This window comes from Lasioglossum baleicum, chromosome 8 (genome assembly GCF_051020765.1).
Source record: "Lasioglossum baleicum chromosome 8, iyLasBale1, whole genome shotgun sequence".
Taxonomy (NCBI): domain Eukaryota; kingdom Metazoa; phylum Arthropoda; class Insecta; order Hymenoptera; family Halictidae; genus Lasioglossum; species Lasioglossum baleicum.
Window position 1 is genome coordinate 3,241,059 of NC_134936.1, and position 27,980 is coordinate 3,269,038.

Here is a 27,980-nt window from a genome sequence, read left to right on the forward strand (position 1 = left end):
AACCCACTCAGAGTTTTGCTAATTCAATTACAGAATTGAATTACATTGTATTTCAATTATATAGTAATTCGGGCATTGTATTGGACTACTTGTTGGACATAAACAAATTGAAAATGTTTTTTCACTACATGGAAGGTGTCCCATCTCTACTTGGCCAAAAGTGTCTTCCAAGTGGAAGACAGATAAAAGAGTCACTGCACATGGTGTGCGGGTTTGACGGGAAACCCCAAGATGATTAGCTGCAGCCCATAACTGACCGTGGAGGTCTGCAAGGTTTATAGCACATAATTGCTATTGAGGTATAGGGAGATGTCCGAGTTTTTCTTCGTGGCTCCGACAATAAAGTAATAACGAAGTAAATGGATTTAAGAGAGGTTTTCTCTCAAAAATTGCAATTTGAATTTTTTTGTTTACGATTGATCTATGTAAATCGCAGTTTCTTCTAATTGTTTTAATTTTTAATTATTTTCGAGTATCCATACTTCCATGAGAGTTAATCTACATACATATACATATACAATTAGTGCACATGAATCTTTCCATGCGAGATAAGACTACTGTTTCGAATTTTGTTCAAATTTGAATATGTTGCAGTCTTTAGCAAAATATAGACGTATCTCGAAGAATTCTTTGAAATCTTGAAAACTGTTGGTTTTACGGACATGTAATATGAGTTGTGTGTCACAAGTTTTTCATTAAATTATAACGGCTAAACTAGCAAATTGATGAAACTTAGTTTTGGTTACTCATAGTGAAACCATCAGAGTATTTAATAAAAATTATTTCAGTTCAGAAAATATTTGTTTTCATAGTTTATTTTGCAATTGTTTTAAACAGGTGCATTGCTATGAAAGCACCAGAAAATAAAAAAAATAAAAATAATGATAATATAGCCCCAAGTGTCCTCTTTACGGCCCCGTTTTTAAAAATACGGATACTTCAAAATTGGCGACATGAAAATTATTTGAAGTGAACGCTGCACCGAAATATTGTATGGTGCAAGGGCCGTCCTGTCGGTTGATGCAGGACGAAACTAGAAGGGCCTCTCACAGACGGGCCTACCTGGGCCTACCCACACATTTGAAATGTCTGCCAGACGGCTCTGACGTCACCATGTCTGTCGGTCGTAGGATGCACTGTAGGCGCACCCTTAGTATTTACTGCAACATTTAAAAGAAAATTAATGATACTAAAAATAACATAAGAGGCCTAGTTGGGACCAGGGATTGAAAACTGTTATGATATCGGTTCCGATTCTCGAAACAGTTATGAAGAATCGAAATGGTGTTGTAACTGTTACACCACGAGAATATCGGTTCTGGCTTACATATGTAAAAATCGGATAAGGTAACGGTTTTGGAGAACCGATATTATTTCGGTTTTATAATTGTTAATTTTCGGTTCTGGATGTCGATTCCCGATTTCGGTTCTGTATTCTGTATTGTGTTCGGCCTTATACATATGTATATTCATTATTCAAGTAGTTCTTTATTGTTATTCATAATTTAATAATTTTTAAATTAGTAAATTTTTATAATTTGTCTCTACATGCATTATTTGAATTATCATCTGAATAACAATTTATTGTTGAAACAATAGTTTAAAGAAATCAATTTTCATAATGTATAGTTTGTTTCTATATTCATTGTTTAAATTACCATTTACATAATAATGTTTATTTAAACAATTGTTTTAACAACAAATTATTATTGGAATAATAATTCAATTAATGCATGTAGAGACAAATTATAAAAATTTATTCATTTAAAAATTGTTTAAATTATGAATAACAATAAAGAACTACTTGAATAATGAATATATAAGGCCGAACACAATACATAATACAGACCGGAAACCAGGAACCGACATCCAGAACCGAAATTTAACAATTATAAAACCGAAATAATATCGGTTCTCCAAAACCATTACCGTAATCGATATTTACATATGTAAGCCAGAACCGATATACTCGTAACAGTTACAACACCATTTAGATTCTTCATAACTGTTTCGAGAACCGGAACCGATATCATAACAGTGTTCAATCCCAGGTCCCAACTAGGTATCCTATGTTATTTTCATTATCATTAATTTTTATTATATGTTGCAGAAAATACTAAGGAGACAGGCACTGAAGGAAGTCTTCAAAGGGTTGATAGGACGCGGGGCAGCGCGCGGCGCGACGGAGGCCGAAGAGGCGGCCCGTATAATTTTTACTTTTACAATAAATTATAATAAATTATAAATTATAAAATGTGCACTTTGCATTCCCCGGAGATTCACCGGCGCGCGTACAAACCATATATATATATTTAAATATACTATTAATAAATAAATCAATTTTTATAATGTATTTGTTATTCAATGATCCTATGAATACATAAATATCTTAATTTCATCTTTGAATTTTTATTTAAAAACGCTACGAACTTTCGTTCCAATCTAATAATTAATTGTTAAAATAATTGCTTGAATTTTTATAATGTATAGAATAATAATAACAATTTATAATGCGGCGGAAGATACGGCGGAGGATGCAGCGGAGGACGAGAAATGGTTTGCAGCAGTTGTCGGCAACGCCAGCATTGTTCAACCAGTGTTCGTGCTTCCCGCGCGTCTCGCTCCCCGTAACGACCCTTATAGTGCTCTATGATATACCAGGTATAGGAAGGTATTACATGGCATAGATATAGATATAGTATACCTAGTGCAGGAGGCGGCGAAGAACGAAAAATGATTTGAAGCTTCCCGAAACCTGGCGATCCGCCTAGACACACGTACACGCTGCCCGAGCGGTTACTGTGTGAGTGCGCCGCGCGGTATGGCTGGTCAAAGTCAAGCCTGCTTGCAGAGCCTCCCGAACAGACATCTTGCTGCCGAATAATTAAAATTATGCCTCGAAAACGCAAAAGTAGACCATCTTAGACACCGTGCGCAATAGATTGATCTTTTATCTAGCGATTGAGACTACGTAGTGGTTCCAAATGTGTATAATAGAGAAATGGTTTGTCAGTTACCGAACCCTTGCGATCCGGCTAGGCACACGTACACGCTGCCCGAGCGGCGAGTGTGTAAGTGCGCCGCGCGGTACAGACATCTTGCTGCCGAAGATTGAAAATTACGCTTCGAAAACGCAAAATTAGTCCAACTTAGACACCATGTGCAATAGATTGATCTTTTATCTAGCGATTGAGACTACGTAGGGGCTCCAAATGTGCATTAGCGAGACGTACTTTTACTAGAACCGGACCCTTGCGATCCGCCTAGGCACACGTACACGCTGCCCGAGTGACGAGTGTGTGAGTGCGCCGCGCGGTACAGACATCTTGATGCCGAATAATTAAAATTATGCCTCGGAAACGCAAAAGTTGGCCATCTTAGACACCATACGCATTAGATTGATCTTTTATCTAGCGATTGAGACTACGTAGTGGTTCCAAATGTGTATAATAGAGAAATGGTTTGTCAGTTACACACTGACGCTGCATCATCGTGAGCCGTATAGTGACGTCACGTTTACGTATGAAGCCCAACTTACCGGGAACATGCTTTTTCTCGTCCACTGTTTTACCGATACAGCAGAATCAGATGTTAGCGCCCCGTAACGAAAAATGCCGGACCTATACTTGGATCCTAAACCTCCGTTTAGGGGTATGTTTCCGTACTTTACAAAGTGTGTGTTTAAACACGTATGGTTTAACATAATAAACGTTGCATTGGCATTGTATGTGACCTCAAAACTTCTGTTGCTGTTTGATTTTTCTATAAGAACCCTAAATTTCTCGATATTTAAGAAAATGTATGTGTCTCGACAGTGGCAGCACTGTCGCGACGCCCAATTTTTGTCGAACTCCGCTACATGCTGCCGAATAATGAAAATTACGCCTCGAAAACGCAAAAGTAGGCCATTTTAGACAGCAACGGCAATTGGTGGGTCTTTTATCTATCGATTGTGACTACGTAGAGGCTCCAAATGTGCATTAGCGAGACGTACTTTGTAAAGTACGAAACCCTTGCAATCCTCGTGTACATATACAGTGTCTAGCGGTGTGTTAGGGTGCCACCACACTCTCGCTCAAGCCGGACCCACACCCTTAAAGACTGCCAGCCTTACGGGAGTTGGCGGGACTTGAATTTTTCGGTGTTCTCTTACGCCCTCTAGGATATATTCTGACTGGAGTGAGAAACAGGAGGCCAACGACGGCATTTCGTCGGTGCAGAAGACACTGTATTGGTATCGTGTTAGCAACGCGCCCGCGCGCTACACTCACCAGCGTACCTTTACTATATCCGTGTGCGCTGCTTGTGCGAGCCACAATCTATTTTTAGAACTTGCCATGTTGCCATGCTTTACGGCTTACGGAAACGAAACTGAAATTCGACTGTCGAGCCGTCGAGCGTATGAATCGCAATCTGGAGCTAGCCTTCGGGTCCCCGTGCAGCGAGGATTTTTTTTTTATTTTTATTTTTCATTACTTTTTTAATTACATTTTTTAACCTTCCAAAAAATTAAAAATGTTAAAACGATGTTCAAAATATGTATTCATTTTAAATAGAAACGTTTTGTTACTGTCATAATTGCATTAATAAAAATTGGTATAAGATCGAGAACAGGTTGATGGTATTTATTTGGACTGATTGGAGAATACGAAAATGCAGGAAGTATTTTTTAGTTTATGAAACAATTTGTAGATTTATTAGTTGTCAAACAAATAATAAAATAAATTGTATAATATATATAAATTGATTTTATACTAGCATACACAAGTTTATTTGATCTTCTGTCTTCCTATAATAAAAAAACACAGTCATAACTATAATTATAATAGAATTTCATAAAATATTGAGGTTATTGCAAACTCATCTTTTTTCGCGATGATGCTCTAATTTTATTGCTTCTCTCGAATGTCCATTTTCTTCCGAGACAGTGCGTTTCTAAGTGTAAATAAAAAATGTTGATATAAAATGTATCATAATTAAACTACAATTATTCTAATAACGTAGAATGTAGTACATATTAAGTTTTAATTACCAGGATTTTCTTCTTCGACGTTAAGCACCCTTTACTGCTTCTCGTAATTTACGTATATGGACATTAGGGTGGACCTTATTTTTCGACCATGAAATTTTTTTGTCCCGTAAACCAGAATTGTAACAAATGTTGAGAAAATGATCTGGAAAAATTTTGGGGCCGATTGGATCATGGGAAAATGAGGCGCAGCAAATTTGAAAATTTTGAATTTTTTAAATCTTTACATAAATAGACGTTATGATATATCGTTGAATTTGTCTTTTTTCTCTTTAAGAATCCGTATGTAGCATAAACAGTTGTTGATAGAAAAAACATCCGTGACTTTGAAAACTTGAAATAATTACTTTGAAAAAAAATTTTTTCTCTGATACTATATCCACCTCCTTATATACTACAACTTTTGTTTGAAGAGTTTTTTTATATATACATAACTGACAGAGATATTAATTGGCGTAATTTGCATTATTCGGAAGCATACAACTGCGCATATAGCTATTTTCATAGCTACATGCTGCCGAATAATGAAAATTACGCCTCGTAATCGAAAAAATAGGACTTTTGAGGCAGATAGCGCCCTAGATCGATGTTTTATCTAGCGTTTTTGACTAGTGAAAAACCCCGTGTTTGTATTATCGAGAAATGAGTAAATGAATATCTTGCAATCCTGGAAGTCTCTCTACTACCTTAACTAAATTCATTAATACGCTCCAATCTACAAAAGAAAAACAGTTAAAATATCGGAAAAAGAAGTTATTATGAATAATAAGTAGACTGACTGAAACATAGACTGAAGGTGGTCAATGATACCGCTGAACGGGGCGTTAAACTAATGGAGGATCATATTAAAATTTTATATAGAAACAAAGTGGAGAAATAATATATACTATGCAAACTGTGATGGAATATCGACAGCAGTATCCTGACGCCACAAAACAGATTTGTCAAAGGATTTTTAAATATTTTTTAATATAGAGAGAGAAACACCTGATCAATCCCTACATGCGATTAATTGCATTTTTAAGAGGCATTGAAGACAGCTTATTAACTGAGAGTTATTAAAGTTTTCATTTTCCTCAGAGTCAGTAAGTTCTTTATTTTTCTCGGAGTCATTAAGTTTTCCATTTTTCTTGGAGTTATTCAATTTTTCATTTTCCTCAGTGTCGTCAAGTTTTTTCATATAGTCCAGTCGGCAGGTCGAAAAAAGGCGTCTACCTGGAAAGTATTCCGAACTTAATGAAATTTTGACACGTCATTTAGGGGTACTCTGGGGAGTCGAATCTCAGTTTTCGACCTCGAGGACCCTGTGCTAACTTGGGGAGGGGGAAAAACCACTACTTTTATTACCTTGTTTTGGTTTTTCGCCTATCGGACTCGAGTCGGGTACGCGATACATCAGACACATCGGGAAGCTTATGACTAGACTGCGGATTTTATGCATGTATGACAAAAATATACACGTTCAATTTAAAGCAGTGGACATGTTAAAAATATTTAAGGACATCAATGTATTAGTTTCAGCTTAATAGGATAATTAAAAGAAGAATACAATTTATATTTGGCTCATGTGCCGTGCAATCAATGCAAACATTTTTTATTTTGCATAAAGATCCGCAGTGTACTCACCTTTGTCGGGCGGCTTCTAAAACAATAGAACAAGATTGCGCGAACGAGTTATCGCGATACCCGAGAATCAACTGTGCGTTCTTATGAAATAGATAATAATAATAATGGTACGTATTTCTTTCATAACTTGTCCATAATGTGATTTTTATATAAGTACATTAGGTATATTCGGCAGACATGTGCATGATCGTTATTTGTATTAAAATTTGAAATAATGCACGTTTCACGTGAAAAAATTATAAGAAAATATTTACAACGTGGTATGTAATAAGTTATGATAACTTTTCAGTGGGTGATGTTTTTATTAACTGTTAAGTAACCTACTTAACTATCATTAATCTTACACAAATTCTTAAAAGATAATATATAGTATACAATATAAAATAAAATAGAAATTAACTTAAAATAAAATCATATAAAATAAAAAACTAGAGGGTTATTGTTGCTCGCTCGCTTCGATCGCTCGCGAGTAGGGTTGTTTTTGCTCGCTCGCTTTGCTCGCTCGCGGATAGGACTGCTCTTGCGAAAGGGTTAGTGGTACGCATGGCTAGTAGTACCTATAGCTATTAATGTTTTTTTTTTATTTGGTGTGTGACTCTCCACGAGCCACACAAAGAACTTCCCGATTCGTTAGTTGCAGTATATTATTATCATTATTAAGTGTACGTTTTAAGAAGATTATACGTTTTCAGGGAAATTCAATAGTTTTCTACTTATCAAAATGTTTGCTATATGGCGTCACATTAAACCAACATCGTATGCTCGTTGCTCGCTTGGTTCCTTGTTATAGCATACTAATGTTGCAAAATAAATTGTCTTAATTAGTTTTTCGCAAACGATACAACTCCTCATTATCCGGGTTTGCAGTAGTGATCTTGGTTTTCTTCGATACTGTTAATTTAAATTGTCCCAAAATATATAAACTGCGCTCAATTTTGAAACTCTGCTCAGTGCTACATACAATATTTGTAAAGTTCGCCTTTCTGATTTTTTAAAATCCAAACATACTTTCTCGTATGTTTGTCCCTGACTTTTATGAATCGTAATCGCTTCAGCAGGAACCACTGGAAATTGACTACGTGTGATTTGATATTTTTCCTCACTCGACATATTTACTTGATTCGATATTTTTATTATTGGTGTAAAATTTTGATCAATATTTGTGCATTTTTCATATAATCACGATAACGAGTTCTTACTTTCACTCCTACTCTGGCCAATTGAAAATCTAACCACAATATAGACGGAATTTTAGTATTTTCTTGAAAAGTAATAAATTTTAATATTCCGCATGTGTGCTCCATTAATCAATCCGTTTTCAACATCAATGTTATTAATAATTATCATATAGTTTATATTAATTTTCAATTTAATCTCAGTTAATAATTCGTTTTGAACTGATTGTTTTTTTAAAGATTGTAATATAAATTTTTTTTTGTACTTTCATCGATATTCTTTGAAAATGTATTCTCGCGAGTAGAGATGATTAACTCACTCTTGCATTTGGATAATTTTCGATTATTGTAAGCGGAAACATCATCGTAAGGTACAAAAAAAAATTTAAAAAAAATTTTTTTTTTTTAAATTTAAAGTAATCGAAAAAAATTTTTTTGTGTAATTACGTTTGTTTCTTCGGTAAAAACTTTCCGTTCTCTCGTATAAATTGCATTGTTGAATGAACTTCTTTCGAAAAAACTAAAAAACTACTTGACCAAAATGGACCAAAATCTAATCAGCTCTAAGTTACAGCGGGGCATATCGATTGCATCATTCATCATCCTGATCGCGTTGTTACTTTTTCTGAAAACGTTAACGAAAAATTTGATTACATAGAAACGACCATACGCGCGCGCACACACACACACACACACACACACACACACACACGAACATTTTGCTGAAAATAGTCTAAAATGACTGCAATGACCATGAAACGTGATGATCTGCTAAAAAATCGATTTTCGATTTTCGGGGTCATTACAATAACTTCCCTATAAAATCGGGAAGTTAATTATATAGAGCCTATAGATAATACAGAATAAAATATAAACACGAAATATAATACGTATAATGTTTATATTTATATTTCGTTTTTAATTATTGCCATACTTTACCATATTGTAATCTTCTAGGTGTATTGTATAACTTCCGTAAAGACATTTTAATGATATTATCGATACATATCTAAGTTCATCCGGAGAAAATTCGTTAAAAAGCTAGAAATATTGTCTTTTAAGTTTTTCACATGAAACGTGCATTATTCAAGCTTTAATACAAATAAAGAGCAGGCACGCGTTTGGCGAATATACCTAATGTAGTTATAAAAAAACCAAGTATATTAAAAATCACGTTATAAGTAAAGAAAGAAAACCATTATTACCATTATCTATGTCATAAGAACGCAGAGTATTTGAATCTCGGATAACGCAATAACTCGTCCGCCCGAACTTGTTCGATTCTTTTCGTACCCGCCCGACGAATTCGAAGTCGAATCGAAGGGCCGCCGCGCCGCCGGACTTTCTGCGACCCGACCCGACTCGCACCCGAACATCGAGCGGCCCGCACATCCCTAAATTATTTATAATTATAAATATATTATATTAAATGACCTATATTATAATAACCTATATTAGGTAATTATTATCACACTTTAAATAAGTAAATATGGCTCAAATTATGCCGTATTGAGGCTCATTTTAATTAGAAGGATCTCACAAATACGTTGGTAATTCCGTAAAAAAGATTGAAAAATAAAAAACTTTCCTATGTGCATTGATGTAATCGGTACGCAGCCTTTTGAACTGTGTCGGCTGCCTCGTACCTCAGTCCCTCTTTGTCGTTTACGAGCTGTCGTAAAAAAAGTTCTGGTACATATGTTGATAGTCTAAAAATATGATCAATGCTATTTTTCAATTTCTCTAAAAAACCTGCATTTGTCGAATTTTTGCGTGTTTTTCACTTTGTGTAATTAACATTTTGAACCAAAAAATCGGGAAAAAATCTCAAATATCAATTTCAATTAAATGCAATTATATGATTAAATTAATGCAAGTAAATGGGGAAAATGGACCGAAAATTGAATGGCACAACGACTGTTTAAATAATTCGAAGGAATATCTCGTCCGGCTAGGCCCTTCATTCCAAATTGTAATATTCCAATATTCCAATATCATTTTAAATATATTCAAGTACTATTTAAAACTATTAATGAGTTTTAACAACAAAATATTTTAAATAGAAAACTAAATTTTGACATATAAGATAAGATTATAGCAAGCTTGCTATAAATGTCGAAAACTCGAGTCTGGCCAGAGACATTCAATTTTCAGGAAACACTATTCTATGATGACGAACGGAGAAAAGGGAAGTGAAGCTCGGGGGCTTCGGTCGCCGTGGAGTGGAGTGAAACATTGTAACATGATACGGGTCGGGTCGGGTATATCGGTGTGAGACTACTAATCAAACAACAAAGCTTAATTATTTATCATTATTTTTTTATAGGATTTTCCTTAACATATTTGGTGAATTTTGTTTCTTTTTATGAAAATGATACCAAAATTATATAATTCCGATGATATTTGCTTATGCAATGAGCGACGCAAGTTTCGGACACAAAGAAGGACAGCGTCGGGAAAAAAGAGACGCGGAGAGTCCTTATTCTTTTAAGATTTCGACTTCGACTTCGTCTGCTAGCTCTTCGTCTCGTCGCACAATGTACTCATAAATGAATCTTGTTTCAGGAAGTGGTTCAGTTCAGAATGAAACAAAATAATGTTACACGCACTTTTTAAATAGCGTCATATATGGTGCAAGAAATATTCGTATAGAGTCAAATAGAATTATTTTTTTAGATATCTTCGTACGAAATACTGCCTCTAAATAACATTGTATGGATAGGAGCCCTCGAAAATTAGTTTAATTAGTTAATACTTTTATCTTGTTACTACCTCTACTTTAATAATTGCAGTCAATAATGCTGTCGAGCATTACAAGTATGGGATAAATAAGTAAAAAAATTAATTTTCTGTTTCCTACTAAGGATCTTAATAAGAACGATTGAATTTTGTCATTACACAACATAACAAAATATTTTTTAAGAATCATTATTTTATATATAACGCAATAATGTTCAAATTACTTTTAAATTCCAATACATTTGTAGAATATTACGTAGTAATTACTTCCATTTTTCCTACATCTATAAACTATCGATTATATTGTAAACAATTATTACAATGGTGATAATAAGGAAAATAAGAATGCAATAAGAGAATTATATATAGTATTATAAGGCAATTACAGAATAGGTAATGTCAGCATTCTACTATATCATTCTTCTTCAACTTGACGAATATCTCGTCGATTGTGGAACTTTTACCGCTGTGGTATATCAGATCACTGTAACTTTCCCGTTATCCCCGCGCCCACTCGCGCCCACTTACCGGTCCCGCGGAATAACACAGGGGCTGGCAGTCTTTAATAGTATCTCGTCGGTGCCGGTAATAGCGCTTGCTCGGAGGTGCGGCGCTCGGTATAGCGGAGGCGCTGTAGCTCGGCGTTAGCGGCGTAGCGGCGGAGGGGCGGATCAGTGTGTCCAGACAGGGGTAATCGAAAAGGAATCGGGGGGAATACAAGTACCCCCTCTCTGATGACCAGAGTAATATGTGACACGTTGCGCGACGAGAATAGAGTGAGGCAGAGTGAGGCGAATGGAAGACACGTTCCGCGTGCGCGGTAGGGACTGAACGGTGGAATAGGATAAGGGGGAGAGCCTGGAGGGGGAAAAGATGTTGGTTTCAAGTTTCAACATGAATCTGGCCACACTGGGGCGGATTCCCACTCGGCTTTCACCACTGGGGCTGGATTGGTACCTGCTCGGCGTTTCGCCACTGAGGTGGAGGGAATGGTCGGTCGGTCGTGGACGGAGGATCAGGAACGGGGGACCGAAGACCAGGAGGTGTCGACTCCTTTGTTAAAAAGTGGAAACGAATTTAGTCGTTCATCGATCCTTACGCTTATTGGCAGCACAGTAGCGCCCCTGGCCGCACCTGGCGGTGGGGATAGAAGCTGTATCTCCACTTTGACGGAGTCCAGCTGTCCAACTAAATATTCAACCATTTTCCACGTGCCCATCGACATCGCTGGACGCAATATTTGCCATTTCAGACTATTTTTGCGAATTCTTTCTACAGGGTTTGGCAGAAATAACTCCCACATTTAGTTTTATTTGAGAAATAAAGTTTCTGGTAATACCTCGTACCACTATTTTCAATCCTCCTTTGAAATATGGGAGTTATTGCCGCACTCTGTATTTAATTCTGAGAATTTATATGACTATTTTTATAATATCATAATTTTTATAATATCATAATTTTTAGAATCTTTATACGTAGAAAATTAATTTTCTACGAAAACAGATTCATATAACCTTCATTAGCTAGCGAAGAATACGCTAACACGTACATGCAAGGTTAACTATGTATGAGTACACGTTTGTGTGATCACCACACACATATACGTTGTAGTTCGGCTTCCGATCTTAGCTGAGAGGGCGCCTTGAACAGTGCTTCGAAAAAGTACCAGAGTCGACACCCCCTGCCGAAGACCCTGAATCGGCGTTTGTCCGGGGTACTTATCCGCGGACGCGTTCATCTTCACTCGCGAGAAACCGGTTCGTCGCGGTGGCCCTCTCGCGGTCGCGGTCTCGCGGCTGGCTAGTAGGCGCGGAGTTCCGACGGTGCTCTATTGGCGGGAATAGTTTCGCGCCAGGAAGGATGTAACCGTCACAATATGTATATGTATAACCAGAGTGATGGTCTCACTCTGAAAATAGAGGTTTTCCTCTCTCATCTCCACAGCGTGTTTAGAAACAAAAAGTAAACAAACGCCGCGCCGGGACAGGCTTACGTTGTCGCAGAGCATGCAGGAATACGAAACAGTCAATACAGTATTAGCTATAGTTTTTTGCGAATATCTCGAAAACTAAAATCGAGCGGCGGTAACATGTATAGGAAAAAGTCGTTCAAAACGTAGAGATCTGTAACATATTTAAATTTAATCAAATTCTGAGAGGAAGCCCCTAATGTAAATAATTACCTTCACATCTCATGTGTGCCGTATGAAATTTTTAGATGGTGTATAGTGTGTATACAGAGTTGCAGAGTACGTACATAGTAGGCGAAATGACACTATTGGTTTCCCTAAAATGAGTATTTTAATGTTTTCCGGTGTATCTGAAATAATTTTTGATATCATATATCTGTGGTTGTCAGGAAGAATGCCGCATGTCACATATTTTCACTTTCGAGATATTGCCGTTTTAAGTTTTCATCGCTAATGCTTCGACATTGGAAATCGGTTAAATTGCATTATTTTTTGGAGTCTTTCAATTTTGTTTTCATGACTTTTTTCTGATAAATAGGTAAATCCTATACTATAAAGCTCAATTAATGCGTAAACTCGAATTTTTTGAAATTGTTATATGCAGCGTTTTTCCTTGCAAAAGTTTTGTCGCATTTCAAATAAGTATGTAATTTTGCTTGTACATCGGAAACACATGTTGCTAATTAGTCATTGGGATACGCGAATTGACAGGTTACCTGAATGATAGCAACAAGTTGTTACAAATAATGAACAAAAACACGGTATTTTAAAGAGAAAAAATCGTGAATATGACTATATTTTTAAACATTTTTTCACGCTTGAACCGGTGGAAACATTTGCAGAACAAAGAAATGTGTTCGAGATTCGAATTATGGGATTTGCCGGTCGTTACGCCAACCGTCGAGCTACATTTGCTCTGGCTTTTTTCAGCCTGTTTAGAGTCGCGTAGCGATCGCTCGTTACCGTTGCGCACGGCCGCGAGGTGTTTTTAAGCGCCCATCACCGGTAAATCCCATGGTTTGAATCTCGAACGTTGCGTCTTCCCGGATCATGCGATTGATCCGGAACCAATCGCGTGCGACCCCGCCTGCCGTTCCGAAGAAGATTTAGGGTGTGCGCATACCAGAGCGTCTGGAGAAGGCCGCGGAGCCTTGCTCTCCGTCTACCTGCTAGAGATTTGTTGACGCATGGACTCCTTGCTCCTTTCCTCCAAGGCTCCCTGCCTTCTCGAAACGATCCGCGGCCTTCTCGAGACGCTCTGGTATGCGCACACCCTTAAAGGAGCGTTTATAGTCCGCTTCGCGCGGAACGTTTCGCGCGACTTTTGGGACGCGGCGCGAAAAAGCGGGTCATAAATTTCGAGCGGGTCGACGGGCCCGCTGTGCGAGGCACGAAAAAATGTCTCTACAGCTTCACGGTTCGTTTAGGTAAACCACCGATAGCTTTCCGGCGGTAGGATATCTTCGGAGACCCTTTTTTGTGCCACGCACAGCGGGGGGCACAGCGGGCCCGTCGACCCGCTCGAAATTTATGACCCGCTTTCGCGCCACGTCCCAAAAATCGCGCGAAACGTCTCGCGCTGTTGGGGTTATGTGAGAAATATCGTGCGTATTTACGCACAGGCCATGCGATGGACACATAAAGAATTTATTTAACAGAAAATATATATACTGCATAAGCACTGCAGTTGCTCAGCGATACAATAATTATAAGATTAACGTACATCTTTACACTTGTGATTCATCACCAAAATTATAGAATTACATTGAAAACGATCTATCACGAACGAAGGAGACGAAGAATGTCGACACAACCCGACAACTCCCGAAATCGCCTATTCGTCTGGCAAGACGCGCCAAATTTGAAACGTCCTATGATGCAGCAAATCGAATGTAACCTCTCATACGCGCGAAGCGGACTATAAACGCTCCTTAAAGGCCCTCCCTTGGCGGAGCGAGCCTCTTTCGCTGTGTACAGTTAATCAATCACGTTCTTTCTCAGTTATTAGAGACAATCATTGCTCTTTATTTCAATTTGCTTATTGCGAAAGATAGTTCGAGTCGTCGTCGATTCTACATCATTTCTCGTCGCGATCCGTGCATCTGCCCGCGTTAAGATTTCCGACGGCGCGTTGAAGATCTCCGTTCACGGCGGCCCTCGTTAAGGGACGCACAAGATTTCCGTCGAGCGACAACAAGACAGAATCTCGCACGCGCAAGATATCCGCAAATCGAGACCGGCGATTCTCTATATATCATCCATTTGAATAAAGTGCAATTGTGATTTACATTGGACATATCGCTTTTATCCCTCATTCGCACGATCCATCATTGCCATCCTCGCGCGGTCAATTCTGAGCGGTTCCAGCATCAGGCGCCTCCGACCGTCGGTCGACGCCGAACAAAATGTCTAATATTGTTTCTAATGATTATTTAAAATCATTATCTATTAAGAAGAATTCACCAAGTGGCAGGAACGTTTCCTATTCCCATGATGTTGTAAAGGAGAGCTACCGATAGTTTACCTTGTTACACCGATCGCGTTGTAGCAAATGGTATTACAATAAAGATGCCGGGATCGAGTGATAGGAATTTTACGGAAGCTAGGTCTAGATCGTGATGAATTCGAAATGGACAACTCACGGTTTTTTAATCTTTGAACCGGGTGTCTCCGATTTCAGTCCACGTTTAATGACGATATTAAAACTATTGTTGATTCAGATCGTTATGTGGTATGCGCACGGTCGCGTAACTCGGTTGAAACTTTTGAAAATATTGCGTATACTCGCTAAGGAGGTTACAGCTGATCTAAATTCGGCGTTAACGGTTCTCGCCGGTCGAACAGGTGAATTTCCCCACTATATCCTCGCACACGAGAACTCACATTGTTTTTCAAATCGAGGCACCGTCGCGTCGGGTCTTCGCTGGGGTAGAACACTTACAAATGTTATTACAAAACTTTTTTCACAATAGAAATATAATATACAAAGCCGCAGATAATAACACTAATTTTAATATGCAAAAAAGAGTTCCCCAAGGCTCGGCGTTATCACCTATATTGTGGAACCTTCTCTATGACGAGATGCTAAATTTAAACTTTCCAGAAGGAGTTAATGTAATTGCATACGCGGAAGATATTTTAGTATACTCCGCGGATCGCAATTTAAATAAATTAAAAAGAAACATTGAAACTACTATCAATAAATATACAGGGTGTCCCAGCTAACTTCGCCACCTTGAATATCTTTGTTGTTTTTAAAGATACGTCAAATGTCTGAAGGAGAAAGTTGAATGGTAAAATGGGGCTCATAAGATACCAACAAAATTTTTTTTCATGCAAGTTGTTTGATGCAGTAAAATATGATGATTTTGGTGAAGTTCAGGGTCTTATAAATCAAGGAGTTAGTGTTAAGGTGAAAGATAGTGACGGACAAACACTTTTGCAATGTGCAGTTAGTAATGGTAAGCTAATAGTAGTAAAATACCTTGTAGAGAAAGGTGCTGATGTTGCTCTTTTGTAATGTAAAGGATAATTCTGGTAGAACACCACTGCACTATGCTGCTGATCATGGTAAGCTAGAGGTAGTACGATACCTTATAGAAGAGAAAAACGCTAATATTGATGTAAAGGATAATTATGGGGACACACCTTTGCACTTTGCTGCTATTATTGGTAAGCTAGATGTAGTGAAATACCTTATAGAGAAAGGCGCTAAGATTGACTTGAAAGTTAATGATGAAGTACCCTTAGAGGTTCTAGAAAGAAGAGGTCATAGAAGTTTAGCAGATTCCATTATTAAAGAATTAACAGAGAGGTTGATTACTATAGACTCAAGTAATCAACCTGAAATAGCAACAAGCAATGCAAGTCAAAAATCTTCATGGATAAATGATTTAGTTGGTTGGGTGAAAAATTCTATAGGTGGGTTAGTAGGTTCTTCGCAAGGCGGGTCAGTGGCTCAGGTGGTAGAGTGTCTGATTCGTAGCAGGAAGGCCAGGGTTCCGATTCCCGGGTGTGGCATAAATTTCCAAGGTGGTTTTTTCTCCTGCTACGGGCTCGGTACCTACTGTCGGGGTCATAGGGCAACCAATGGCAATAATTTCCCCTTCATCCAGGGAATCGGTGAACAGTTGGAAGCCCAAGTTGGCCATCCCGTTTCAATAAGTGCACCCGCCGCTGCTCTATCTCCCCTGTTTGGGGGATAGAGTAAGGAAAAGGGGGTGGTCAGCGAACAAATGGTACCACTGTGGAAACTGGTCATGGACCCTACTAAAAAATGGAATCAAGAAACGCAAACGGAATTAAGAAACCTTTACGGGAAAGGCCGGGTGGACGGAGCTAATTGCTGAACACCGACCAGAACCGAGGAGATGGTCACATCCAAACAATCAGCCATACTTTCTAGGATGTATCAAGCCCACCCAAGAAGGAAGATCTCGACGAACCCGATATCAAATCTCTCAGGAGACAGATTTCGGCAAAGTTGGTGAACCCTTCCTTCTCAACCCCAGCGCGAAGTAGACTCGGCAAGAGAAGACCGTATGGAATTGATATCTCGGCCCAGCCGTGATTTCGATAAAGTCGGATCGGATCCCAAGTAGCAGCAACTTCCTGCCAATGGTCAAACAATACGCGGTCCCTTGCATCTTGAACTCCCAATAGACTCACAGCACAGGCGGAGGGATTAGCCCTAGGGGAGGGTGTGGGCAGGTTTCTGGACTATCCGGAAACAGAGTAGGGACGGGCTTCAAAAACTTGACAAATTCGACATGAAAATTATGGTGAAGTGGGGGGAGTCTGAAAGGGCAGGCGAGACACCCTGCAGGTCTGAAGGTGAGGGGCCCGACGTTCACACCGAGCCGTAAAACAGCTCAAAAACTGACAAAAATTAGTTAGCATGGCCCGCTCATCAATGATGACCGACCCGTCTAGTAAGTCGACGACTCTGAAAATGGCCCGGGCCAAATAAAACAGAGGGGACGGCTGAAAAACGTGGATACCTGCAACCCGCAAAAGGGCCGAGTGCCGGCAGCGCCAATTGTGATACTGGTGATGAAAGATCCGGTGTGCCTTAAGGAAGCGAGGGGCGGCCGACCCGCCTTTCCCCGGCAAACGCACTTACTACTGCTACTACTACTACTAGTAGGTTCTAGAGCTGCTCTGCCTGAAACTTCAGCAAATAATTCTAATACAGCAAAAAATCCTGGTTTGATTTTCTCTGTGCAATTAAATCATAATCCTAACATATGTCCTTTATGTAACCTTCAAAATGAGTCTTGGCGAAATAGTGTTTTCATTATCTGTGTCATATAGCCCAATTTTTTTATTCAAACTTTAATCAATAAAATATTTTCCACTTTGTTCGATGAACTTTTGCCATCTTTTTGGCATCTTTTTGGGTTATGCCAAGAGCAGATAGTGGAAATATTATTTCGCCAAGACTAATTTTGAAGGACGTAAAAAGTGACATTTTTTGAAAAAATGTTTCAGACAAAATATACCATGTTCCATTTGAAAAGTGTAACTTCCGGCCTCAATTACCTATTTCCGGGCGAAACCGGAAGTTAAAAATATCACCAGTTGATAAAGCGCATCTGATTTATAAAAGAAACACTTTGAATGTTTGAAAATAACCTATTTTCTAGATTATAAATAAGTGGTACAGGTGGTCTGGGACACCCTGTATATACAGGGTGTTAATTTGAAAACTTTCCAGCCAAATATCTCGAAAAGTATGAAAGATATTAAAAAAGTGTCAAGGATTTCGAGAGAGAAAGAGGGGGCAGTATCAGTTTTTTATTTGCGTGGCGTTTTCAAGGTCATTTGAAAGTCAACGTTGCTTTTTCAGATGGAAGCCTATATTTTTTATTATGGGATCTTATTCTACGTAAAAATACCAGCAATTTTCGTAGGATAATTTAAGTAGGATAAAACTGGGCACTGTGATCCGGACTTCTTACTCAAGCTTATTCAATAAACACGGAGGACGTGTTACACAAGAATTTGGTCGTGCCCGATTAGGCGTGTTTCTCTCGGTTTGCATTATCATTGGTTTCGTGTAGAAGTAGCGTAATTGTTAGCATTACCGAATTCGCTCTATTATCTCTCCCGTAGCTCTCATAAATATTTCATTTCTTTAGGTAATGAGCGGAAGTTTTCTGTTTCAATAAACATTGAGCTACAACGTTGCACAGATGCCTTATATAAAAGCTTCGCGCACTTAGGGAAATTATATGTGAATACATAATATATTGACCACATACAGAAAACAGCGGAAAACGTCTACCTATATTGTTTCCACGAAGCTCCGAAGTTTATGCACAAAAATTCTGCATGCCTCCGGAAAAAAACTCGGTGTACACTGTACACTGGTAAGTATGTTATTCTAAAAGTCTTCTTTCGTTTCGCAGAGATACAGTGGCTCACGAAAGTATTCGAACGCCCTTTAAAACAGAATAACTTTTTTATAATTGTAACAAACGACCTGATATTTTATAATCAATTAGAAGCACTGGTTTATGAAATGGCATGCAAAAAAGATTTTCCAAAAAATTATAATTTACAAAGTCACATGCAAAGATAAAAAAGTCATTTTTTAAACTTTTTTATTAGGGCCCTTGAAGAAAATTTAAAATATATGTTTTGTGGATCTATGTTAGTTATACACATGCTGAAAATTTCGTCAAAATCGATTAACGCACACACGAGCTACAAGCGATTAAAAATGTTGAAAATCGTAGTTTTACACGATTTTTGATCAGTTTCTGCTTAAAATCCACAAAATCGTACATCTTTAGATGCGTGTCGTATTTCCCTCCCTCTCTCCCTCTCACTCTCCCCCCTCTCTCTCCCAATGAGTACCTCAAATTGAATATTGGTGCTATCAGTCAAAAGTTATAAGCAGAAACGTGCCCGAAAGGGGCGAAAAAGTCGTCTCTGGTCACTAATGGATTGTCCTAAAACCTTCCCGAAGAAACGCTGCGTCCAATGGCTCAAACCCCAACTTTCTACATTCAGCGGTTTCGGAGATCTTAGATTATGAACAAATAAACAGTTACATTTTTATTTATACAGAAGATATGAAGATACGAAAGCAAATGCACATAAAGAGATGCACACAAAGAAAATAAATAAAAGCAAATGTGCATGCATGTAATGCACCTGCATTTAATAGATGTGCTAGATGCTTTCGTATACTTTGCATTTTATGCTTCTATGATAAATACCATTGCTGCATGTAATAATACTTGTGAGTATTAACTTTATCACTCCGAGTCTTGATCGAACCGTCATCGAGTGAGGACGTGTTTACGAGTTCGTCTCTGCGGTGTCTCTGTGTCCGCGACTTTTATTGTATTCATTTCTATATTTTCGAGGTAGATGGATATTTATGAAGCAATACAAACTTTGTAAATGTCAATATTTTGCTTTCTGGTTCGAAAAAAACGTCGACCATGCAAACTTGAAAGGGTGGTTTCTCAAGATAAATGTGTGCTCTTTCGGGTGGTGTAGTTCGATTTTCCGCTGGACCCTTATTTTTTTAGATAAATTCAAAAATATCCGCAAAAATTGGTGCAAAAGTGGTGTCTCTCCGTATTTAATGATTGTTTAAACATGTTTTCATGTTTTAAACATGTTAAACATGTATTCGGGAAAGCCTACAGAATCTTCTGCTGTAAAGAACAATTCAATATCTTTTATAATAACATCACAATATTTGTTCAAAGTTGAGAAATATGTCTTTTTTTAAAACTCAATTTTCTCAAAAAGTGTACGCCTAGGAGAAAAAGTAAGGACAGATTCGGAATCAGCGCGAAAAACACTATAAGAATCGCATAGTGGGAATCGAAATACAAAAAAAAGTTGTAATTTGTTGGACCGTGTAATAACCTTCTTGTTATTATAATATTATATATCGGGCCCCACTACGCGCACACGGGACGTGACGGAATCCGTGGCTTCGTGAGTCAAAAACTTTTGACGCAGCCTATTGGTCACACGAACGTTGTGTGTGGGAGATTTCGTTTCTGCGCGGTTTTACTCGATTATAAAATATCGGCTCATACGCTCCGTACATATGTTAATATTCCGTAATTCGCAGGGAACTCGCCGACAGGTCTTACCGCACCTACGCCAAGCTCGCTACGCTACGTGACAATCAGTGCACGCTTCACAAAGAACGAATCCAACGTTTCACGCGGTCAAACTAATTTCTGAACGAAGAACCATCCTGAAGAATCGGAGAATTTAACTGCAAAGTAAGTCACAACTATTCCTACTTGCAACATTGCTTTTTATCGATTTTCCCGATCGGTTCTGAAGAAAGTCGACGGTGATCTCCTCAGTTCCGCAGAGTTTTCAGTTTTCGTTGTGACCGTTTCCGAGGTTTACCGAACAAATCAAACTTTAAGTATTTATCCGCAAAGTAAGTCTCAACTATTCCTACTTGCAACAGTGACTCTTATCGGTTTTCTCGATCGGTTTTCACCATTTCTGAAGAATCCCGGACACTCTTTAATAAAGGTCGGATCTTCTTTGCGCGTCTCGACACAGCGTTTTGTTATTCCGTGAGCCACTGCGTCTAGACCAGAGTTGGACAGTAATTAATTACATGAGTATTTAATTACATCTTCAATTACATGTGCAAAAGTGGACTATAATTACAATAAGAAAACGGTTAAATGGTCCAAAACATAAAAATTAGTGGTTTAAAAGAACAATTACACTGAAGTAATTGTTAGACTCAATTACAATTACTGTAATCGTGTTAAGTAATTGCAATTACTCCAACAATTACTGGTTGAGCCAAAGTAATTGCAATTACCAATTACAATTATACGTAATTGTAATTGTTATTTCTGCAATTTCCAAGTAATTTTAATGCAATTACAAGCAATTGTAATTGATAGTTGCAATTACAAGTAATTATAATTGGTAGTTGCAATTACTTAACGCTAAAATGGCACTAAAAAAAGGTAATTATAATAGATACCTACTCAATGGAAATGTCTAAAAAGAACTAACAAAAAGCATATGTTAGGAAATATTTATTATTTATTAAATTATAACTCTTAAGAAATAGGTTCACTTGTCACTTACATTGACAATGTAGTTTTCGCTAGGAAATATTTATTATTTATTGAATACACACATTATATTTTGGGAAATATTTATTATTTATTAGTTACAAATTTGTAAGCTTTCGTTTCTTTCAGCATACGGCTCTGTCTCCGTTATCCGCGAATTCAAAACGATTCAAATATTGCACAGGGGCCTATCTTCGCCTTCAAAAAAGCGTAATAAGTAATAAATATTTCCTAGTGAAAACTACATTGTCAATGTAAGTGACAAGTGATCCTATTTTCTTAAGAATTTTTTTTTTAATTATTTGATCCCCTCAGGGTTTCAAATCCATTTACCAACTCCCTATCCTTTCCACTCTCATTACTATCGCCTTTTCAGCGGGGCCTACAGTTTATAAAGGTGGGTTCCGGACCACCTTGGGTCACCACAGTTTTTAAAAGGCACATGGAACAATTTCCAGAGGTGCCGGCATCGGGGATTGAACCTGCGACCACGGAGTCCGCAGGCGCGCGCTTCACCCACTTTTTTTTTTTTTTTTAAAAGCTTTATTCAGGAAACAATGATAAACAAGATTGCACATTGTTACATGTAGAGAATATACTACAACACATATCGGAGAAAAAAAATTATATATAAACGAGTTGAATGGTCAATATAATTTAACGCTCACAACCACTTTAACTTATTCTATGTCTTAAAGGCTGGTCTTATACATAACTATAACTATTTTTTAGCATTATCCATAATTCTGGATTCTTTTTTTTGCGCATTCTAATTCTTCCGTAAAAAAAAAGATAACAGGAAAAAGACGGAATTTTAATTTCTTAACCTCTATGTATCGGGTTGCGGGATATATACATATATACAGAACAATGCGGATAACTTATCTGACTACCACTTGCACACTATTAATTTACATACTCATTCATTCATTCATTCAATCTTGTACTTTTTGATATCTATATATGGTATACTAAAGATGTTGCTATCTAGATCTAGATTATCTTATTTATATATATTTAGTAACAAACTTTAGCTGTCGCAGCCTGCATCAGTCTTATTATTTACTCGCTTTTTAGCCACCAATATATTTTGGTGTTTTTGTAGTATTTATCTTCGATATCTCTCTTAGGGAGAGACATATTATAGACTAGTTTTGATCTGAGAGAAAGGTCATTGCTGTTAGGATTATGTGGATATAGGATCCTTTTATCACTAGATTTCCTCTCTATATGGTATATAATAGGTATATTATTTGAATCTGTGATTCTACCCGTTTTGTCTAATAATAGGAAAGCTTCTGGAGGGATATTTCCAGTATTGCACGTTCTTGTGTAATATTCGTCATTTGGGTATAGCGAACTAGAAATTAAATTGTTGTTTCTTATATGTCTAATTTTTGCGAAATAATCTCTATTTAATTTTATCATAAAGCTATCTATCCTTGGTATATTTGCCGTGTCATATAGTTTTTTACATGTTTCGAATTTTTTGAAATTCGATTCTCTACTCCTATATACACGCGTACACGCTCTTAGACATTTACGTTCGAATTTTCTAATAGATTCTATTATATGTGGGCTCGTGTTAAACCAAATAGGGCAACCATATGAGATTATAGGTCTGATCAAGAGCATGTAACATAATTTTTTAATTTGCGGATTTAGGTAATCGGAATGGAATATTTTGCTGTTAGCCATGAATGCTTTTCTAGCTTTTTCCATTTGTATTTTTATGTGTTCGTTTAGTATTATTCGGTTATCTAAGTAAATTCCGAGGTATCGTACTAGATTTTTTTGCGGAACTGTTGTATCGTCAATTTTTATCTGGAATGATTTGTAGGAGTTTCTAAAAGTTTTGCTCTGTTTGTCTATTTTTGGCCTGAATAAAATAGTTTCGCATTTTGTTGGGTTTATTTTTAACTTCCAGGTTTTATAGTATTCATTTATTTTGTTAACTATTGATTGCATTTTGGCTTGGAGATTTTTGACGTTTTTTCCTGTAATGTATATTATTAAGTCATCTGCGAAAAATATGACTTTTATGTCTGTTGAATCCGGTATATCAAATAGGTTCGGAATTTCTGCATTGAAAAAGTTAAAAAGAATCGGAGCTATAACTGTTCCTTGTTGCAGGCCATCTTCCATTTCGAATAGAATATCTTCGTGTGTGTTTGTGTAAAATTTTATGTTCAGTAACATGCTCGTTAGTATTTTTAACAGGTGTGATTCGCAGCCTTTTTTTCATTTTGTATAAGAGACCTTTGACCCACACTGTGTCAAAGGCCTTTTCTAGATCTATAAGGCAGGCTGCCACATTCTCTTTATTAAAAATAGCTGCGTGGATATCGGATGTTAGTTTATGTATTGCATGTATTGTACTTAGTTGATGTTTGAACCCGAATTGTGTGTCCGGAATTAAGTTGTTATCATCGTAAAATTTTTCTAGAGCTCTTTTTATTAGGATTTCGAATACTTTAGAGATATTGGGGAGAAGGCTGATTGGTCTGTAGCTAAGAGGAGAAGAAGGGTCTTTACCTTTCTTGGCAATCGGGATTACTTTTGCCGTTTTCCAATTTGTTGGGAAATAACAGTTGTTTAAGCAGTTATTGAAAATTGTGTTACAGTCGTATATGATGTGGAGTGGAAGATTTTTGAGTATTATATTTGGTATTTCGTCTGGCCCTGAGGAGCATTTATTGTTAAGTTTTTTAAAGAGGCTGGTTGTTAGTGCTATGTTTGTGAAGTAGCTTGGGTCCTCTTCCCATTCTGGGTTTCTCGCTTGATTGTTATCGTCGAACTGTATTAGGTATTTGTTATTGGCCAAATCCTCTTCTATGTTCTGCATGAGATTATTGTGGTGTTTATCGATAATTTCAGATAATCTATTTTTTCCCAGATTTTTGTTTTGAGTGTAGACTTTTGCGAAGTTAGCCCCTATTAAATTTAGTTTGTCCCTATTATTAGTTATTATATATTTTCCCGTGCTGTTTGTTTGTGTTGAATTTATGTCTATTTTCGCGTCTTTTAAAATATCATAGTTGTTATCGGTTTCTAGATTTGGGATATTCTCAGTTGTTTTTTTTCTAAAAATTGAGTTTAATTTCGGGAACATTTTTGTTGAATTTATGGGTATGTTTTTTATTTTGTTTTCCCAGAACGTATTGACCGATTTCTTGAATTCATTTTTGATTTCTGCTTTACATTTTTTGATCAATTCTTTGGATTCTTTAATTATGACCATAGCTTGTGGAGAGGGGTGTCTGTATTCATTATTTAGTATGGTTAATAGTTTGCTTTTTTGTGCGAGCAAGTTTTTAATGGTTCTGTTTATATACATGTCGGATGAATTGTAGTCTACTTGTCTAGGAACATGTTTTTTTATTGCGTCTACTATGGCTGTATTTATTTCTTCTAGAAATTTATTTATTTCTTGGTTGGTTAAATTTCTATTTTGCGGAATATGCGTAGTGTATTTAGCCGCTAGGTATTTTTTGAATTAGGCCAGTCTGTTTTTTTGTAGAGTAATGGATATTTATGGTTTTTAAAAACAATTATGTCGTCTTTTTTTGGTAGTGAGAATTGTATGTTGATAGCTCTGTGGTCACTATCGATGTCTGTGGTCTGTATGGTACCATCCTGATTTAGGTTTTCTAATTTTATTCTGCTGTCGATCAGACCTATATCTAAATATGAATTGCTCCTTACAAAGGTTGGTATATTTGTGTGTTTTAAAACTATTTTATAGTCTATTTCGTGTTTTTGTATCCAGTTAGCCAAAGCTCGCCCTCTAGCATTCTGATAATGGTTGTTCCATTTTTGGTGTTTAGCGTTCAGGTCGCCCGCTATTACAAAATAATTATTAGTCTTATGTAGTTCTAAAAAGTAAAAAATGTAGTCCAAATCAGCTATTACATCGGTTGCTTCCGTACTAGGGGCATAGACTGCTATGATGAACAGATTATTGTTATTTTCTAGTTTGAGTTTTAAGATAACCGTTTCTATTATGTTCAGTTCTTTTATTGGTATTATTCTCTCGTAATTAAAATTATTTTTAATGAGGGTTGCTACGCCTCCTCCGTTTGCTGAGTTCCTGTCGTTTCTAATTAGATTGTATTTTTTAAATTTCGGGTTGTGAAATTTTTTAAGCTTTGTCTCGTTTAGTAATATAATATCCGGATTGAGGTTGTTGATGATTTGTACTATATTATGTCTCCTTTCGTTTGATGCGATGGAGTTTACATTTGCGGAAATAATATTTAACTGTGTTACGCTTTTGTTAGCCATTGGTTAGTTCTTCGTTTGTTTCATAGTCTATAGTGTCTACTAGTTCTGGTGTACCATCACAATATAATTTAAATAGATTTTGTATGTTTTGAGTGTTTTGAGATATTAAGTACTCTATTCTGTTCAATTGTGATGTAAAAAGATTTTTTAGCTCCATTATAGGGTCGGGTATGCTTTGTTGATTTGTGTATGTTAGGTTTCTTACGTGTGTATGTACTTTGTCCTGTTGTGTTTGTGTGTGCTGTGAGCTGTCTATTGGTCGTTGAGAAAAAGAGTAGTGTCTGTTTGTTGGGTTTGTGTTATTGTTTATTTGATTGTCGGTAGATCGGTTATTTGTTTGAACCGCTTCAGCATATGAAACTTTGTATTTCGGGGTTATACTATTTTTTATCTCTGCTAAAGTAGTAATTTTGTTTTCGTTCTTTTTTTTTAAGTTGTGTGTGTATCTTTCTTTTATTTCTTTGAACTTTGGACAACCTTTGTACGATGCCGGGTGTCCAAATTCTTTGCATCTTACACAAAAGAGTTTTGATTTTTCTACCAAGCTATCTTTTTTGATCTCGCAGTTACCTGGATCGTGGTTTTCGGGACATTTGACACATCTAAAGTCTAATTTACAATTTGACGCTGAGTGTCCTATTCTTTGACATCTAAGGCACATGATTGGTTCTTTTTTTATTAGTCTTTCCCATTTAACCGATTGATTTAGAATGTATTTTATGCTTGTTAGGGTTCCGATATCACTGTCAGGGGTGATTTGTACTAGTAGGAATGGTAATGGATTGTTATTTTTGATAGATTTTTGCGTGCTGAATTTGGTTATTTTGATAATCGAAACTTTATGTAGATTTAGGTTATTTATTTCTTCTAATATTTCGTCCGGGACAAAGCTGTTATCAATACCCTTTAAAAGTATGGATTTTGGTTTGATCGACTTCGGTGTATATGTGAAGAATTTAATTTTTCTTGCTGTTAGTATGTTAATAACTGCTGCATGGTCTTCTAGGTTCTCAAGTTGTAAATAATGTTTATTACTATTAATGTATTTAATGCTGAATTTGTTAATATTTAGGGACTCTTTAACAATTCTGTACGTGACTTGCTGGGAAGATTCGAAAATATTTATTATCGGCGGTTTTACCTGTCGTTCTTTCGTTACTATTTCTTGTACCTCTTTATTGTCTACGTTTGGTTTCGTTGTCTTTGTCTTTGAGTTGGGGTCCTGTGGCTCGTCGAGGTCCATTATATTGTCGTCGGCTGGTGCGGTGTTGTTTTGTTCTTTCAGGTACTCCTGGGTTGCCCCTGTTCCGTTACATCTTTTCTTGCTTGTGCTATGACCTTCTGGCCATTGTTTCCCTTGTTCGTAGTTGGGGGTCGTGCGGCTAACGGTACTTGGTGATTTCTTTTCTTCATTGCCATTTGCTGTAGATTTTCTTTTTGGGCTTTCTGCTATGCTATTTTGCATAGAGCTCGATGCGTTTTTGGCTCTCTCCTCCTCCAGCTCCTTGCTTATATTTTCAATTTTTTTTTTTAGACTATCGATCATTTGTAATAGTTCTTTGTTTATTTCTTCTCCTTCTGTAGAAGACTTCTCCTTCTGTTTTTTCTTTGTACTAGGTGTCTTTGGCATTTTTTCGTCGAATACTTTAGGATTGCTATTTAAATGGAGTCGTTTTTTACCATTTAGGTTAGGCTTTGGTAGTGATATTTCAATCGTTTTCTTTGTTTTAAGTATTTTGTTTAACTTGTTTTTAAGGGCGGAGGGACTGTTGACGAGACTCTCTTCATCCTTGATCGTTTTTATTATGTTGAGGAACACTTTATTGTTTATCACATTTTCCGTGTTTCTATTTTTATTTTTATTTTCTTCTTCTATCACTTCTGGGTCTGGGGGGTAAACCCCCTGTGCACTATCTGTATTTTCACTAATTTGTTGATGCTTCGACCTCCTCCAATCATCGATCCTGGTCGTCCTTTTTTTCTTTGGTTCAGAAGAAATTGTTTATCTTCATCGATCGTGATCATTTCTAAAGCATGTGCGATATCGAAAAGATCATCTAATTGATCAAGAA

At 37.0% G+C, this 27,980-nt stretch overlaps 1 protein-coding gene across 3 annotated transcripts in view; it reads left to right on the top strand.

Moving 5' to 3' along the window:
* The first annotated feature begins 18,778 nt into the window (after positions 1 to 18,778).
* The window catches only part of LOC143211543 (acyl-CoA Delta-9 desaturase-like), a 99,117-nt gene continuing 89,915 nt past the window's right edge, over positions 18,779 to 27,980 (top strand). The window contains exons 1-2 of one of the 3 annotated variants that reach the window (XM_076429324.1): positions 18,779 to 18,909; positions 20,640 to 20,796. The gene's annotated coding sequence lies outside the window, so the exon portion shown is untranslated. Of the gene's footprint in view, positions 18,910 to 19,792; positions 19,915 to 20,639; positions 20,797 to 27,980 lie in introns of those variants that run through there. The other 2 variants (XM_076429325.1, XM_076429323.1) reach the window with 2 other exon arrangements.